At 41.0% G+C, this 6,417-nt stretch overlaps 1 protein-coding gene across 2 annotated transcripts in view; it reads left to right on the top strand.

The window, feature by feature from the left end:
- The first annotated feature begins 5,749 nt into the window (after positions 1 to 5,749).
- LOC124144573 (cadherin-23-like) overlaps positions 5,750 to 6,417 on the top strand; it is a 64,208-nt gene continuing 63,540 nt past the window's right edge. The window contains exon 1 of one of the 2 annotated variants that reach the window (XM_046514055.2): positions 5,750 to 6,105. The gene's annotated coding sequence lies outside the window, so the exon portion shown is untranslated. The remainder of the gene's footprint in view (positions 6,106 to 6,417) is intronic. The other variant, XM_046514054.2, reaches the window with a different exon arrangement.

The raw sequence follows: 6,417 nt of genomic DNA, 5'->3' as shown, positions 1-6,417 counted from the left end.
TTTATCTCGCTTCACCTGGGACACTGACGCTCGGAGAGAATACTGAGGCTGCCAACCCCTGGTCGGGGGATTCTGGGGTCTATTTACAGGGTATTCGAGATTCAGCAGTGTGGTACGCGGGACTCGTATAAAGTCGTATTTCCTACGCAGATTCAGCATTTTTTAAAATAATGGTGTACGTAAAAATACGTAAAAGCTTCCTTCATATATTTTTCTATATTTTGTCAGTAATTTTACTTTTCTCAATGCCTATGTGATTTGTGTTAAGTGGTATTCGGGATTCTGCAGGGGTGAGCAACTGAGACCCGGAGTGAACAAAGAGATGGTATTCAGGTATTATTGGGGGGTCGTGGGCGGTGACACCATCTATATACACCACGACAGACGACGTTGAAGTTGATACATCACCTAAGTGAAAGGCCCGGGGTTTAATGAACGAAAACAAGACGCTGTGTGAAAACAAGCCATTACGCCGAAAACATATCGTACAGTAATGACAAAAATTGCTGAGTGCGCTCCTCAAGAAATATTCCATTTTGATAGCGATAAACATCATTGAGTTTTGATCAAGTGGGTTTCGTGATTCTATTTCAAATGGCGAGAACTACATCTTTGTGAAATCTTTTTTGTGGGGCTGCACATTTCAGTTTATGATAATTTTAAAAGAACCAAAAAAATATTTAAAGTGAATTCAGGCACGACAGGTTTCATTACTTGCGGTAGATAATTTGTAAACAACCAGAGAAGAAATAAGTTATTGTCGTTGTAAAATACCTATAGTAGCCGACAATAGCTTCTTATAAAGTTTGTACACAAAGACACCAGGGGCGGCGAGTCTACTTGAACCCGGAAAGCATGATCGTTAGCAGCCGGTGTACGAATGTTAGAAAACACAAGATGATGTAATGTGAGTTTGTAAAAGTGATTTATACATTCTTGGCTCTCACTGAATTAATCTTCAACCAAATATTTAAAGCAAGGTGTTTCGAAAGACAGACTTCGGAGGAAAGAGGAAGTTAGATGGGATTCGTATCCTTTAGTAGCTGATCCTAACACGATTAAGGGAAGCAACTCACGGTGAATTGCAACGCCACGCACCACAGGGTCATCCAGGTTACCGGAACGGGTCAGACACCAAGAACCAACCCTCCGAAGAACTGACGCCTAACCCTGGCGAAGAGAAGAAAAACTTCTACAATCACGCTAGATGGCGGGTTTTTCTTCCATCGAACGCAGAACGCTGTTCACATTCAAATGTCACAATTATCGCTTTTTAACCTGAGTCACGAAGCCCACTCAATGAAGCACTCAATGCAGTAAGACCTGCCATGCTGCAGTGCAACGATCAGCACGTCCCCTGCAACCCAGCCTTCCCGTACGTCCCGTTAACAAAGTGTCCCCACTGCCATGGCTACGTGGGCCTGTGGTGTCGCGGCTACACCTGAATTTAATTTATCGATAAAGTAAATTACTCCACCTCACACGATTTCGCAATTAGGTGAAGTCTGTACAAGAACTTTTCTCTGAGTGATTATTCCGGCCATTATTGATCACAGTCCCAAACAATATTTCACGGCAAACGCCACATCGATTAAACGAGAGAGCTACGTCACTGTCACATAGTCTGAATAAGTTACTCTTTGCAGGTTGTAATTGGTATTATAGAGTCATGTCAAGGGAGGTAACTGGTGTTTTGATTTAACATTTCTCACCTGCGCGGACCATTTTAACATCAAACCAGTAATATCAGGTAACGCGATGGTAAATACACTTCTTGCCACCTTCTTGTCAACCGATACCGTAAATTATATAATATAGGGCTCTTGGGGATATTGCTTGTAACATTTTACAATATAGAATCGATTGAATAGTTTTTTCCAATACAAAGCAGTTGGGATGGATAATAATTGTTAAGAATGTTTCTATAAAAAAGATATATGTGTAATTTTTTTTGGGGTTTATTTTACAAAAGGAAATCGAGGAGGTGTTCCCTTAATACCCCCAGTGACAAATGCCTACTGTTTTAAATAATTTTGTGTGCATCCGGTTTTTTTCTTGTCTTGTATTCCCGTTCTACCTGTATAACATTGATCCTGAGCGTACATGCACCTACAGGAAAAGTGAGGGAGTCACAAAACATAGTGTTATCGAACGTTATCAATTAATCCTATTTCTCTTAAAAAAATGAAATACTATTAAAACTAGAAATATATTGCGTTAACATCTTAAGCTGACATCGATATTTCAAGTTTAATGTACCGACAGTGGGACAGTGAGACACCCGACAGAGTGAAAACGTTTCGGATCGAAATTGATATTGAATATGGAAATGTAATGAGATAAGTTAACTTCTCCTGTGAATCTTTGTTATTCCGTCACCCATAAGACCCGTGATGACTCCGGGGTAGAATAGGTCTTCAGCAACCCATGCTTGCCGTAAAAGGTGACTATGCTTGTCGTAAGAGGCAACTAACGGGATCGGGTGGTCAGGCTGGCTGACTTGGTTGATGCATGTCATCGATCCCAATTGCGTGGATTGTCTGGTCAAGACTCGATTATTTACAGACCGCCGTCATACAGCTGGAATATAGCTGAGTGCGGCGTTAAACAACAAACAAACAAACAAACAAACCAACCGTCACCCATAAAACAGTCCTGATTAACAAGTTTACAGATTAAAGCTTGATGTGGGTGGAGTAATATCCTAAATATCATATCAGTTATCACTGTATAGCGGGGTTCTCTGACTAACGTGGTCGCATTGTATATGAAATCTGTAGTTCTTCAACTACCATTATTTTAGAAATATAGTGTTTTTTCATAAATATAAATGTCCAACAATAAATATGTCCATTCGTGCGATTTCAAATATGAACAGGATAAATAGTGGCATCTTAGCCGATTAGAAAATCTAATAATCTTTATATAGATCTACATGTATGTGTAGTGCACACGTAAGCACATGTTCATATTGGGCGTGATGTTTTCAACTACATATCATAATGTCATACGCGATGAGAAAAAAAGTCGTAGATAACGGCGTCAGTAATCAGTATTAATAGCCCATTTATAAATCAGTGTATTAGGTACCAAGTTTTTGATATTCTGTAAGCGGACATAGAATTAATTTCAATGTTCAAGTGGACTAAATGTGATTTTCATGGAAATGATGGGTGCCCTGACAGTATAACTGTTGGAAAATAAATGTTCGACTCTTTATTTTAGAAAATAATACATTGTATCTCTTTAAGCAGTTACACAAAATATATCCTAGCAAAGGTCCACCACCAGACTATTAATTGATTGGACATTTGGGAGTATTCGTATCGCGTCTGTGAGATTAGGTACAGACTTGAAACTAACAGAAAGCGACATTCCAGAACCATCTGCTCTCACGACTAGCATACTTTAAAATGTTTCTCGTCAAATGACACCAGAGTTTAATATGTGTAACAAGACACCAATCGACCCCGACCCGTAAATACACCTGCGCATTAACCCGCTTTGAAACCCAAGCTGACTTGGAAGGCGTATATGGTTGTGATATTAGAAAGATGTGAGAGAATGTACCGGGAAAGAAACATAGGAATATATGAAAGTAGGGTTAAAGGAGACAGTGGTGACTTCACGATGATCTAAGGACAGGGTGTCTCGGGAGATCGCCCATGTTGTAAGAATAAACATGGTGAGGGGAGATGAAATGGGGTTTAACGTGCATCCAAGATCCTTGCAATTATATAGCGACGTGCATATGCGTGTGCGTGTGGCCGCTTGTACTCGACTTTTTAGTGCTGGCCCGCTGAGACAACAAAACAAAACAACAACAAAAATACAACAAAAAACAACAACAACACACACACCAAAACACAGTCTTTATAATTAACTTCTATTGACTGAATATCGAATGTAATATTACTGATGCTGTTCCTCCGTGTTCTGTTTCGTTCGTGTTGGAATTGAGTTTTTCGCCGTTTTGAACAGTCACGGACCTGAGAACAGTCTTTCAGTTTTATCACCGCGTGTCAACGCCATGTGGGAGGAAAGCAGATCGTAGACGATACCATTCTGGTGACTGACTCCACGAGCACGCATGATTCTGACAAACTAGGAATCAATGAGCGAAATTTAGATTCGATCTCAGGTCCTGATATCTGAGGGGTGTGCTTGTAATACAGTTGCGTGGTGGTCAAAAAGTGTGTTTAACGCCGCTTTCAACATTACTCCAGTTCACGGCGTGTCAGCATGATGTGTGAGGAAAGCCCGAAGTGATGCAGGTCTCAGATGTTTATCACTTCGGTGAAACCCACGAGCACGGGTATGGTGCTGACAAACCTAGAAACATAATCGGGGTGAATCTGGATTCGAACCCACGATCATAGGTTTCTGGCTTGCCCAACTCTGCACAGCGAATTGCAGTACCTTAAACGTCTGGGCAACCCGTCTAAACATGTTTAGAATTTAAACACGTTTAAGCATGTCATCGTATCCTAATTGCGTTGATCGATGCTCATTAGGTCAATCTCTGGATTGTCTGGTGCAGACTCGATTATCTACAGACCGCCGTCATATAGCTTGAATATTGCTGAGTGAGGCGTTAAACAACATGAAACAAACAAACATTGGGAATTATGTCAAATATTGATAAAATATATAATATATATAGAAATTAGATGCGCAGATAAGACTCAAAGGCACTTGATTAAAGCATACATCACCGGGACTCATTACGGACTTGGTACAAGATTAACACAATCTATTCGAGAAGCATTTTTAAAGAAAAATATGTAACTTTGAAAATGATAAAACATGCCATTTGAAGTACATTACATTTACCTAAACTATGACAAGTACATGTACATTAACACGCCCTGGGGAGAATACTCCAACAATGGCGTTTTCAAAGTAAACAGAAATTGTGCTCGAGAAACAAACACAATCAGCAGAACAAACTAACCACAGTGGACACGCATGAATTGTCCCTTTCACAGAGATTCCCCATATCATGTAATGCTTTTACAGACATGAATCAATACTACCCATAGGACATCTGTCTCGAACCATTTGAGAAAATACCCATGTTACATTATGAGTTTCCCTGGATGACTGCACTCAGATAGTGGTCGCCCACAAGCAGTAGTACGGTAACTACTGCCAGAGTCAACATGGGCCTTGGCGCTGACGAGGGCGGCCGAACCTGTTCCTGAAGAAAACAGTTCCACAACAACGTCAGACAGGCTTGAGGTTTCCTACTGGTACTTGGTGTTCCATTGAGTTCCATTAAGAAGAAGAATTCCTCCAATATCAGATGATTGTCCTGAGTTCTGGCCAACGCACTGATGTGTGGACAGTCTTTGACGCATTCAGGAAATGTTACGGTCAATGCTTAACCTTGAATGTGAAGGTTAACATGTGATGACGATGATGGTGATGATCATCATCATAAACATTCGTGAAGTACTGGACCTTCTTGAAAGGGCGGCAGACTCGTTTCAGAGGAGGAAATATGGAGGTGATTTCTGGGTTAAAGCTGCCAACGTGACTACAGTTTCACAGGATACGGGAATTAACATTTCTTTAACCAACAACAATGACATATTTTAATCAATATTGTAGAAGTTATATCATGTGATCGTCAACATTTTTGTACATCGTGTATTCACTTTGACTGTGAAGTTGGCACAGTAACGTATCACTTTCATGTACGCAACAAGCTGTCAAATAGTTCTCGAATTCCATCAAGGGTGTTATCGGTCGGCCTTTGACCGGAATACCGCTGACTGCAATCGGCAACTATCAATGACACAGTGTATATTCTGTTCATATCGAATGTCAGCTCTATTTTCACTCTGATAGCCGTCACACCCTGTTAAGAGGGTTCAGTTTTGTCAGTGTCGATCTTAATGTACGAATAACCGTTTGACGGATTGCGAAAACACACGCTAAGCTGCATGTTCCGCCGAGCCTGTCATAACCTGAGATTCTTTGTGGAATACGCCTTGATTGGAGTACGCTGCTTGGATGTTATTTCTTCGCCGTGTTTTCTTAGAGGAAAGTATTAGTTGGCTATGTTTAACTGATCAGCAGGTTACTGAAACTCACTAAAAGGTAAGTGTAAACTACATTTATAATTAAACAAAGATGTATGTTAATATCACTGAGATAGAGAGCGAGAGAGAGAGAGAGAGATAACGAGAGAGAGAGAGAGAGAGAGAGCGAGAGAGTGAGAGATTGCGAGAGGGAGAGAGAGCAAGAGAGCGAAAGAACGAGAGAGAGAGCGAGAGAGAGAGAGCGAGAGAGAGAGGGAGATAGGGCGAGGGAGAGAGAGGGAGGGAGAGAGAGCGAGCGAGAGGGAGAGAGAATGAGGGAGAGAGAGAGAGAGAGGGGGGAGGGAGAGAGAGAGAGATTGCATGCAATAAA

This window comes from Haliotis rufescens, unplaced genomic scaffold, assembly GCF_023055435.1.
Source record: "Haliotis rufescens isolate VD_foot unplaced genomic scaffold, xgHalRufe1.0.p SCAF_11, whole genome shotgun sequence".
Lineage (NCBI taxonomy): Eukaryota > Metazoa > Mollusca > Gastropoda > Lepetellida > Haliotidae > Haliotis > Haliotis rufescens.
This window is presented reverse-complemented; position numbering and strand designations above follow the sequence as displayed.